Genomic DNA, 12,847 nt, shown 5'->3' with positions numbered 1-12,847 from the left:
AGCCACAATTGTCTATTCTAGTCCAATTTCATTAATTCTTGTTAACTTTGTGATGGATACTTTTCTAGGAAACGCCTCACAAGTCACAAACGTGGGTTAAAGATGAACTGTATTATCTTCTTATATTTGAATTTTTCATTCTTTCAATGTCTACTTATCAACACATTAATACGTTTGAACATCATTAACTCCCTATATTTGAATTATCGCATCATCTCTCCATCACAAAGTTAACAAGAATTAACGAAATTGGTTATGATTATTAAACTTAAAGATAATTCAAATATAAGAAGTTAACGCTCTTCAAATGTATTAATGCATTGATAAGTAAACACTGAAAGAATGAAAAATTCAAATATAGGAAGATAATGTAGTTCATCTTCAACCTACATTTGTGACTTGTAAGGCATCGCCTAGAAAAGTATCCCTTATACGCTCAAATACCAATCTCCTTACAAACCATTCTCACTGTTGTATCAGTACGTAGTGAGCTTACTAAAGAAAGTATAATTTACCCATAATATTGTTGGTTAATTCAAATCATTAATATATACAATTAAATGTTAACTATTTTGGTTTGCATTCTAATTGGAATGGTTAACACCGTTAATTATTTTAGATTAACTAATAATATAATAAAAATAGAAGATCAAATCATGTCAAAAGACTTGCATTGTTTAAGTCTTTATTGACATTAGGTCGCAAGTTCAAATCTAGACAACTTCTTTCTTTTATCCTTGATAAAAAAATTAAAAAAATCTAAAATTAAACATAAGCAGGACTAGAATCATAAATTAACCAATTAACAAAATTTTATTTTGGCATATATGATTTAGTGGGAGAAGTAATGATTAGTGAATAGAAATTTACTCCTTAATTTGCATTGGTGTTTCCTAAGAGTACCAAAATTCGGAGTATTATGTTGCATCTATGACTCTCACATGGGTCCCTCATATTTCCCAATCTTTTGAAATTCACTTCTTTTCTCCCTTTGGGTTTTGTCTTCAACGTATTGATGGATAGCTGTGAAAGACTTAAAGAAAGATTATCACAGATGTTTTAATTATATTGTTTCCAACTTTTATCCTTGTATTTATGTAGAAACCAACATTGCTTTTGCAATGTAGGTAAGATCATGTACACTTGTCAGTAATTAATTACAGCAAATCCAGATTGAGTAAATGCTATTTGACACATAATTGTTTGAGGATTTGGTTACTTTAGACCCACTTTTCATTGCGTTGAATTAGTTTTGAATTATATCAATTTGGGTTAAGATTGTTTGGGGTTGAGGTTAATTTTATGTTTAGAATATTTTAAAGTCGGGTTATTTGAGTTTTTTTTTTCGGATTTTCGGGTCAAAATATTTTAGTTTTTTTCATTCAAATTTGGTTTATGAGATTAAGTTATTTTGAATTATTTGTTTTGATTATTTAAGGGTGAAATAAAAAAATTTATTATTTTAAGAGGTTAAAGTACTATTTTACTATTTATTAAATTAAAAATATTATAAATTTAAAGGGCTAAAAGTAAAATTATTCATTTGGAGGGGAGAGCCCTTGCCACCCCTAGGGCCGCACCTGCAATTATTTCAAGTTCGTGTCATATTAGAGTAGATTATTTTGGGTTTGAGCTATTTTAAGTTAAAATTATTTTAGATTCAAATAATTTTTATTTGAGTCGATTTTTTTTAGTTTTAACTACTTAATTATTATTTTAATTTAGACACTAATTAAATTTATAATAAATAATTAAAGTGATTTTTTAACTTTAGTAAACATGCATTGTTGGCACAGATAAAAAGTGTATGCACTATCATGTACATTCAATGCAAATTTCCAATCATTCTACCCAATTGGTTCTTCAAAACTATGGATCATAGGTATCATGCAATATCAAAGTTGACAAGGTTAATTTCAACATGACAAGTACTTTGTAATTAAGTTGTCTGCCAAAGCATTCAATTTAATGAACATGGTTACATGAACACTAGCTTAAAATTCCATGGCAGTACATCTTGTAATAATGAATTTTAATGTTTAGTGGATCTTTTGCCCCTCTCCCCCCAAAGTTTTCTGCTAAAAAGCATGCTTATTATAAAAAAATGATAAAAAAATGGAATCTTTAATTAAATATAGGAGTACAAGCCTAGGAGGGTCTAGGGTTTAGTGGGAACCTAGAGACAGAAAATGCCTTTTATTGGATTACGGTTAGTGCCTTAGGGTGACAAGTAATCGATGCCTTTGCTTACTTAGCCTTTCAGTTATGTGGATGGTCATATTGGACACCATATTATTCATTTAGAAATGGAATTGGGATGAAATTATAAAATTTTTAAAGGATAAAGTTAAATAAATTAAATAATTAATTTTTAAGAGAAGTCAAAACTTTAATTTCTTTTGTTCATTTGACTAAAGAGGTAAAAAGACTTCAATTAATTTTTTTGGGAATTTCAAAAATATGATTTTTTTTTCTTTTAACAAGAGTTAAAAGGACTGAAATTAAATTATAATTTTTTGATGAAAGGGTCAAAAAGATGAAATTTTTTCATTTAATCAAGAGGGACCAATGTCTCTCATTGTCTTTGGATTCGCCCTTGATTATTGACAAGAGAAAGTCTTGAGAATTTTGATATTTCAAGTTTAAGTTACATCATATGTGAGTTTGACAATTATATTAGAGTTATCTAAATATATTTTTGTTTGATTTTTCGATTAGTTATTAAGTGATACATATGATATATGAAAGTAATGATTGATTGTCGTTATAAATTCTCAAATTATTGTATTTTAAGAAAAATGCAATGGCCTGGTTATTCATATTTACTTGCATGAAAAGAAATATATAAGGAATGATTCTTTGTATATATTGGTCCATGGCTTGCGGTGTTCTTCCTAGTGCGGTTTTGCATGCTGGCACATCATAAACCACATGTTGTAGATAGTTGATGCATCTGATTTTGAAGTTGGTAGTTTTTTACTTTGTGCTTATCCTTTTCGTCTTAATTATCATATACAGTAGTAAAAAATAGTCGATTGAGTGCCCAAATTAAGATGAAGACATATCATTATTAAGAAATAAGTTTATACAACAACATTGAAGAGTTGTAATCCAAGGATAACTTTTAAAGATCAATATAAAATTGAGAGAAGTTTAGATCACTTAAGAACATATGATGCATCTTAAAGAAGCAATTCTTCTTAAAGAAGCAATTCAACTATCTTGGAGAAGTTTTAGTCCAAGAAGGAGACTTGAAGATTGACTTGAAGCATTCAAATAGTGGCTTGGTGATAGATATTGATATATGTTGTATTTATCCACACTATAAAGAGAGAAAACTGAGTAAGAGAAGCCAATATTCATAGCATATATATGTGCCTATTTCATGGAAGTTACATAGACTTGGGTCATATTTTATGTTCATTGGGGAATTGGTAAAGTATAGTTGTTTGACACCTTTGAGTGTTTATTATTCACTTAGTATTGGTAAGTTTGATAGTTAGGGGCTTTAAGCATGAAAGACTCATTGGGGGGGGTCATAAATGTGCTTGGTGAGGTTGCAATTATCCAAACATTAGGATAGCTTAGGCTTAATCTATTACTTGTACTGTGAAGTTATTGTAGAATTCTTCTATAGGCGAGGCCCTGCAGATGTAGGTTAAGTTTGAACTAGGTTAACAACATTTTATGTTTTGCTCTTTCATTATCTTTGCATTTGTTAAGTTGTGTGACAAGGCTTCTATCTACATCGCGTAGCACACTAAGTTGCCATAGCTTACTGCCAAACTTTGAATTTTTCCAATTAGCATTAGAGCTACACATAAAGTACTTGTGCGAGCCTGCATTTGCTAGTTGTGCAATGGAAGGAATGGAGTTCAACTCTATGTCCCCCTCCTATGGATAAATCTAGTTTTGTTGGAGAAATGACAAATGGTTTGTGATGTGAACAAATCCTTGAGTCAACAAATTGCTGATATAAAGGAGGTCAATCTGAAATTTGTTGAGGTTATAAAAGAAAAATATTTTGTGATTGTTGATCTAGAGAAGGCTAATGAAAACCTTGAAAAAATTATTCAAGAGAAGAATAGTTTTATTATTGATTTGAATAATTGATAGTAGATCAAACCATCTTGATGAAATTGGATCTAGCTATGAGAAATTTGATGAGATATTCGCTGTTGGAAGAAAGGAAATCGACATGATCTTGTTGAAAGCTTTTAGTTTCATGTTCTTTAAGTTTTCTTGTAAAAAAACTCAACTTTTATATTTTCCTCAACCCTTACTTTAATGGATGCTTTACTTTTCATTTCCATGTTCATCATCTTTATTTTTAGCATGAGTACCTAAATCTAAAAACGTGTATGGGCACTTATAATAACAAAGTCGTGATGGCCATGTGCTCCCAAAGCGGATAATATCTTACTAGGTTGGGTATTGGCTATGACATTTATTAGTATCAGAGTTATTTGTCATGCCTCTTGAGCAATGGTGGGGCAAACCTCAGCGAAGACATTAGGTCCCTAAGGGGGGTGAATGTAATACCCTAGGCAAATCCTTCATCGGCAAAGCACGAGAGAGACCTAGGCTATATAAAAGGGTAGCAACACTTAAGTGGTAAAAGGCCTCTTGGGGGTATATGGGCACTCCCAAGAATAAAGCTATAAGGGTCATGTGCGCTTAAAGCAAACAATATCTTACCGGGTTAGGTGTTGGCTATGAAATTTATTGATATCAGAGTCACTTGTTGTGCTTCTTGAGTGATGGTGGGACAAACCTCAATGAGGACATTGAGTCCCTAAGGGGGGTGGATGTAATACCTTAGAGAAATCTACATCATCAAAGCATAAGAGAGACCTGGACTATATAAAAGGATAGCAACACTTAAGTGGTAAAAGGCCTTTTGGAGGTATATGGGCCATGTGTGCCCAAAACGGACAATATCATAATAGACTGGGTGTTCACTAGGACATTTATTGGTATCAGAGCCACTTGTCGTGGCTATTGAGCGATGGTGGGGCAAACCTTAGTGAGGATACTAAGGGCTAGTTTGGATGGGCGGTGTGTTTACCTCCGGTGAGGTTAAAAACAGCGGTGGCGGTGAGATTAGGTACTGTAGCGGTGAGATTGGATACTGTAGCAGTGAGATTAGAAACAGCGGTGGAGTGTGTGTTTGGATTCAAACGCAGCTGTAGCGGTGAGGTGAAAATAGAAAATGACTTTTAAGGACATTAGATTAAAAATGATATATAATAGAAGTTTTTAAAATTATTTAACAATTACAAAATTAATAAATGATTAAAAATTATTATTAAATATAATTTAATAAAAATATATAATTTAATAAAATATATGAATTTACTAAAATTATAATATATAATATTATAAAATATAATTTAAAATAATTATTATTAAATATAATTTAACAAAAATATATAATTTAATAAAATTCTTAGTATTAAATATTCTTATATGAATTTACTAAAATCATAATATATAATACTATAAAATATAATTTTAAATAATTATTATTAAATATAATTTAACAAAAATATATAATTTAATAAAATTCTTAGTATTAAATATTCTTATGATTGTATCAACAAACTTCATCAATTTCTTCTATCAAATATTAAAATATTTGAACTTGACTTTGAATATTGATTTTATGATTATTACTTTACCATCAGCAACCCAAGTTCAATTTACTTAACAACATAATGAATTAGGGTTTTTCTTCATATTCCCAATTATGTATTCTATTTCCGACCTTAAAGCACCTTTCAACTCATCTCATCAGTGATTTTCTGTCCATTGACAAATTAGGATTCTATTGTTTGTGCATCAACAATTTCGAATTCTAAAGTTTAGAACGTAAATTTTATTTTCTCAATTTCAATTTTGTTTCTAGATTTGAATTGCAGCAATTTTGGTCTTCAATGTTGTTTTCTTCTTTCATTTTAACTTCTTCTTTTTTGTTATATTTTCTGATGCATTTTTTATGATTAAACTTTTAGACATGTTTATTTTCAATTTTTTCCATGAGCATTTAGATAAAAAAATATTAAAACTATTCAAAAGTTACTTGTTTGCTTCAAAACGAAACATATAAGGACTAAATTGCTCATTTTTATATTAGAGGACCCAATTTGCTCTTGAATTTCTAATAGTTTAACCAACAAAAATCTTACATGACCTAACAAAAAACCTCTCCAACTAAATTGCACGCATAACTTGTTTAGCAAGGTTCATTTTGTCTAAAGATTGAACAGACTTGGATTAACAATTTATATAGATAAAATGTACTCTTATTGTAATCGACTTGGACAAATATGAATGGTGGTCATCTTTTATAAATACAAATTTGTCATCATACAGGTTTAAAAGAAAGTAAAAAAAAAAAGCTGATCATTTCATCATTCAATTTTAAACATTTAAGAAAGGTATAGGTTTTCTGTCTGGCCATGATTCTATTTTCTCAAAGCACTTGACAGGTACCACCCCATCAAAACCTTAAGTTAATATCACTTTATTGTCTGAAATGTAAAGCTTCATGCCTTCTGCAGTCATCAAGAAAACAAGCGAAGACAACTTAAGAACCGTAGTTTGGCAAGAACAAATCAATATATGTTCGGCCACGACTCTAAAGAAAAGTGAGAAAGATGACTTGCTTCTTTCATGATTCTATGAACCGAAGCAATAACTGCAAGCATGCTTACATTCCAAAGCTTTTCTAACATCAAGATAGATCAAAACGTTAACATCTCGTCTCATACCTGAAGAGGGTAAAAGATACAAATCATCATAAGCCCTCTACAGCATTTAGATTCATTAAAACTCAATTTATGTCGATTAGTGCTTGTCATTTCCCATTATCGCTTAAAATTCACGTTTTATATCGGCACCTTAGTAATCCCCTTTCATAATCTTTAGCATGAATCCTATGGTGAAATGCAGATAACAAGCATAACAACACCCCTAAGCAGTTTGTCACGTATACAGTGCTGGCATATTAAAAATAGAGAGTAAAATAAAGGAGTTCGTATGTCAAAGTTCAGAGGAACAGTAAAGAGAAATTTCATGATATCTCACCACTTATCACTTCACCGTCAGTCGGCAAGCCACTTGAGAAGTGAACATGCAATCTTTTCATGCGCTTCAAACCCGACTCCAAAATTGATTCCAAATTCCTTTTATAGGTTCCATGTACGCAAACTATCATCTCAGGGAAAATCAAGAGGATTATGCAAAATAAAAGGCATAAAGAAAGTCCATAAATCTAAGAGACATGATGTTCTTACATTGCACTTCATCAGCTGAAAGTATTTGTTTTAATAATCTTTCGGACTCAACTGTCTGCCAACGTGACATACAATATCTTCCTTAGAAGTGCATAGGCATAAATAAAGATGCTCAAAACAACAGCTAAAAATAATCTAAGGTGACAATTTAGATAAAGCATGAAGAAATTAATAGATTTTTAAGAAAGATTCATCACCATGACGGTATGGCCTTGGTTTGCACGTATCAGAAGCTCCCCATTTTCCTCAAGAAGGCTAAACCGTTGTTTATTATCTTTTCTGACAGCCTACAATCAATAAACATAAAAACCATGAAATTTCTTTTGGCTGCAAAACGAACATTTTCCTTCTCATGATTGTTTATACACCAACATTTTGGAGACTAAGAATCTAAATCACTTATAAGTAAACAACAAATAGTATTTAGCTCAAAGAAGGAAAATGTTTATACATCAATAGCTCAAAGAACATTTCTGAGGCAGTACATGAACTATCCTCTTTCTCCTCCCGCGTTCAGCACAACTCATCTGCTTCTTCCCTGCATTAGTAAACTGATCACTTAATTTGCTTATATAAAATTCAACATGCAAATACATGGATTTAGCAGCACTAAAAGGAATAGAATTATGGAAGAAGAAAACAACAATTTTTTTGTCGGCATCATCCAGCTTTTGGTTTTGAGCACCGTCAGCTGCTGACTGCTCACTAGGCGATGGATACACTGGAAAATCATTACCGAACATAATATTAAGTTGCTACCAACTATGAATTCAGTCAATTGATACAACAGTAAGTCCACATCTTCATCAACAAAACAACTGCACAATATATTTGCTACTTGAAGAGATTTATGTGCTTCACCTCATTTCTTTCCCATTATTTACATTTTAGAAAAGATTTCCATTCATTTCCTCGGCAGGGGTTTCATTAACATTGTCTTTTACAAAAACTAGAAGTTTTTCATAAGAATTTCACGACACTACTTATTAATGTATTAGATGCTCAAAGAAAGAAATTGCATCAGTTGCTAGTTTCAACTGCCTAAAACCTCATTAGCACATTCATCATAAGAAGCCTTCTTTTCTGGAAAGATTACTGAATGCAAAACAATGATATGAATTTATCTGTAGGACTATTTTTGAAATTTAACCAAATAACAGAAGGGTCATTAAAATAAAATAAAAATTTTAGCAAAAACAGACCCTTTGGTTGCGTCCTCTAAGGTATACAGCAGTTTCATGGCATCGGTGTATCTCAATTCAGCAGCAATAGTTGAAATCTGCAAAAGGAGAAATGCATGTTAACCCGTAAACAGTCACCACCATCACCTTGACCAAACTGATTTGCAAACCAAGGGGAAGGGGAAAGGGAAGGGGAAGGGGAAAGGGGAGAAGAAGGGTAACCAAATATCAGAAGAAACAAAAGGGGGAAAGAAACAATAGAAATAATATGGGTAAAAGAGGAAAAGAAAAAGCAACTGGAGTTGCTAAATTTTTACCGGACCAACAATCTCCAGTTGATTTGGGGCTGACCAACGTGGTGGAGGCTGCTTCTCACCGCACTGGCATGCTGAACCAAAGGGCTGACCAGTGAGGTTGCTGCCATTTCCCCCCCCCCCAACCGCACCTCACTGGTATGCAATGACAAACCAAATGAGCCCTAAGTCCCTAAAGGGGTGAACATAACACACTAAGCAAATCCCACATCGACAAAGCATGGGAGAGACTTGTGCTATATAAAGGGTTAACAGCACTTAAGTGATAAGAGGCCTTTTGAGGTGTATGGAAACTCCAAATAACAAAACCATAAGGGCCATATGCACTCAAAGGCAGATATCCTTTCTCTTATATATCTTTTTCCCCTACAACTTTATATTTTTTACTCTTTTCACTAAGAACCTCTTGAATTAACTAAAAAGTATTTTAGAGCCCAAACTCCCATACTTCTTAATTTATCTTCGTCGTGTAAAAATCCTAACCTATTTCTAAACTCGATTCATCGTCAAATAAGCATTTGCATACCCTAAATTTCGATGCAGGCAAATGAAGCATGTTTTATATTTAATTATTGTGAGCTAGGGACTATTCAATGTAATGTTTACAGGAACCTAGATTTTAGGGTATAGTTTATAATATTAAAAGCCTATATAATTTATGGTCAATGTGATCCTAGAAGATAAATATAATTAATAAATTAAGAAGACATATTAATGGTTAAACTAAGTTTTCATAAAGAATAATGAGATGGGACATAAGGACTATATGCTATGACATAGCACAATATATTATTGTCTATCCCTTTCATATTTTCAATAATTCCCCACATCCACCGCTTCTATCAAACCATATATATGTTTTGAACCTGAAATCATTGCAGCCCCTATAAATTAATACAACCTACTCACTACTCTAATTTAATGAAATTCGATCATTTAAAAATGAAAAAGAAAGAAGAAAATTGTCAGTTTTCAGATAATTTTCTTAATTATCAGTGTTATGCATGCATCCTAAAATGAATTTGATGATTTGGTCAAGCATTTGGCAAATCCAATGACCCCAAAAAATTGTGATTTTTTTCATATTTGGAGGGATCATGTCTCAAACAATTAAAGCATAAGTTGAAAATCGGGAAGGGAGATTAAGTATAAAAAATTAACATCATGTTTAATTATGGGTAAATTGTAAAAAAAAGTCACTTTTATTTGCCTTAGATTACATTTTAGTCACTTATGTTTGAAATGTTACGTTTTAATCACTTATGCTATCGTTTTGTTACGAAGTGATCACTCTACCATTAAGCTCCGTTACCTCCCTAACGGCTAGCTTACATGGTAGTTTAAATGGATTTTCAATGCCAACTTGGATGTCCTACGTGGTAGTCCAAATTAGATTTATTTAATTAAAAACCTATTTTCATCTCAGCAACTGGATATCCAAGTTGACATTTAAAACCCATCTGGATTGCCACGTACCATTAGGGAGGTAACGGGGTTTAACGGTAGAGTGACCACTTCATAACAAAACAATAACGTAAGTGATTAAAACGTAACATTTCAAACATAAGTGACTAAAATATAATTTAAAACAAACAAAAATAACTATTTCTATAATTTACCTTTTAATTATCTATACCATCAATTCGGAATAAAGAAAAAAATTTAATTCAATTGATTTAAATTTAAATTGACCTAATTTAATTTATCATAAAATGTCAACAATCCAAAATAACATAAACTTAAATTTGACTAAAATGAAAAAAAAAATGAAACCACATATACCCCAAAACTTTTAAATTAAAATCAATTTAATCCAAATTAACTCAATTTAAAACAAATTCAACCATTCTTTCAAATTAATTGCTATGATCTTTAATCATTGGTGATCATTGACCGAACAATAAAAATTTTAAAAATAGAAGATTTTTTTTTTTTGATAAGAGACAATCCATTGGTTTGGTAATGAATGGGGGACCTTCAAAAGAAAATTGATGTGTAAAGGGAGGGCCAGTATATATACTATTTTGTACCTAACCATCTAGTATTGGTCCCTACTGGCTTTGGCCTATGGGGGAGTCTTAATATCAAAGCTATAAATGGCTTACTTACTAATGCTCTACTTTGCACTTAATTCCACATTCAAGCATTACCTTTCATTTTCCTTTGGAAATTGTATGAGTTTTCTATCAACCTTTATTGAAAGCATATACTTTTTATAGCTTTGGAACTAGGCATGGGACTAAATTTGAAAAGCATATATACATATATTTTGTTAGAATTTATCCTTATCCATATTATATTTAAGTATTTGATTGAATTGGTCTCACAAGTTAATCACGCTTGATTAAAATTCTTTTACAATTATTAGGCTATTTTTATTTTTTTATATTTTTAAATAAAATCTATAGAAATATCGATTGAGTTTTAGTTCGATTGGTATGGGCATTATTGTCAATGCAAAAGGACGTGAATTTGAGTGTGCTGAAGCGTATTATCCTCCTATTTATGAGTTGGGTGAAACTATGGGTAATTTTAGTTCGATTGACATGGGCATTATTGTCAATGCAGGAGGACGTAGGTTTGAGTATGTTGAACTGTATTATTCTCCTATTTATAAATAATTATAAGCATTATCTAAAAAAAAGCATATATGATATGAAATTATCATTTTTATTACCAAATTTTACATCTAATTATTAATGTTGAGATAAATCGAAAAATTTGGTCATGTATTATCATTCATAAATTATGCTGCCATCCCATCCCATGCCAGCTGTTTGCATTATTTTGGAATAAAAACCTTGCCTAACTTATTATTGTTGTACTACTTGCTAGTGTTAAGTGTGGTTGATAAATAGCCAAATTGAATTTACATGTAAATATATATTATATGGTGAATTACACAACATTCAATTTGCTTCCACTATCTTTTGATTTACAAGGATTCGAATTATATGTTTCCTCTATGTCATATATGGGTATATATATATATCACAAATAATATTATGGAGAATCTAATGTATAGTGCATGTCAATTCTTATCAATAATATATTTGATTCTATCAAACATTGAGTGGAATGGTAAAATACATTGTATTATTAAAGAAAAACGTAAATTCGAATTTTAAAATCAATGAGTCAAATTATAACCACGAACTCTAAATATAGATCATAAAACGGATATGTAAAATACCAAAAAAATATATTTGTTTGCGATGATGTTAGAGATTGTGTGACCCCAATCACGCTACTTGTTGAAGAAATACATACAGTTACAAAATAAGGAGATCTGTATGGACCATACAGCACAAATTTGAATCTATATAGAATTGTTCTTTTTCTATTTGACTTTGTTTAAAACAGGTTTTTTCATGCCTCTTGTATCATTTGTTTTTTAACGTTAATAAATTTCTCAGACTTTTCACGTAAAATCTATGTGTGTTTTTTCTTATTGCTTTGCGATCGTTTTATCGTCATTATCCACTTCTATTATTAGAGATGAATATATATGTGCGACATTACTGATCTAATTTTGGAAAAGCATGCATGGGACTTGTGTACCAAGAAACGGTCGAGTTCTGATGGAATTTAGAGTCTACGAAGAATGAGAAAGGTAAAAAAACTATGAGGAATATGTGTCTATATGTCATAAATATATATATACACCCAAAGATGCTATCAAAAAAATTTCAGGCAAGATTGATGAGCATCGGAAAATGAGTGAGAGTGTATTTAGGATGAGCAAAAGGGTTAAATTATGATTGGGTTGTGTTTTTATATTTCATTGATTTAATTGAATCGATTTAGTATCAACCTGTTCAAATGATTAATTAATTTATATTTTATATATATAAATGTTCGTATTTATAGTTTCGAGTTCATTATCAAAGATTTGTAAATAAACAGTTTTTCTTTACTACAGTGTTGGGTCATAGTTTCTCTTATATAAGAAAAAAAATTCAATCAATGCGTCGGTTTAATTAAAAAATATATTAAATTTTTATATAAATTTTTTTAAAATAGATAAAATCGATTTTTAATCCGATTTCAAGCC

General features: G+C 30.9%; 1 long non-coding RNA gene across 1 annotated transcript; it reads right to left on the bottom strand.

The window, feature by feature from the left end:
• Positions 1 to 6,108: 6,108 nt before the first annotated feature.
• LOC107958046 (uncharacterized) lies at positions 6,109 to 9,096 on the bottom strand. The gene is made up of 8 exons (XR_005928710.1): positions 8,797 to 9,096; positions 8,501 to 8,577; positions 7,943 to 8,019; positions 7,750 to 7,836; positions 7,496 to 7,585; positions 7,299 to 7,353; positions 7,090 to 7,212; positions 6,109 to 6,773 (listed from the first exon to the last, which is right to left on the bottom strand). It is a non-coding gene; the product is annotated as an uncharacterized lncRNA (long non-coding RNA).
• Positions 9,097 to 12,847: the final 3,751 nt, after the last annotated feature.

Source organism: Gossypium hirsutum, chromosome A01 (genome assembly GCF_007990345.1).
Source record: "Gossypium hirsutum isolate 1008001.06 chromosome A01, Gossypium_hirsutum_v2.1, whole genome shotgun sequence".
In the NCBI taxonomy this organism is placed as follows: Eukaryota; Viridiplantae; Streptophyta; class Magnoliopsida; order Malvales; family Malvaceae; genus Gossypium; species Gossypium hirsutum.
The sequence above is the reverse complement of the archived record's forward strand: the minus strand, read 5'-3'. Positions and strand labels throughout refer to the sequence as shown.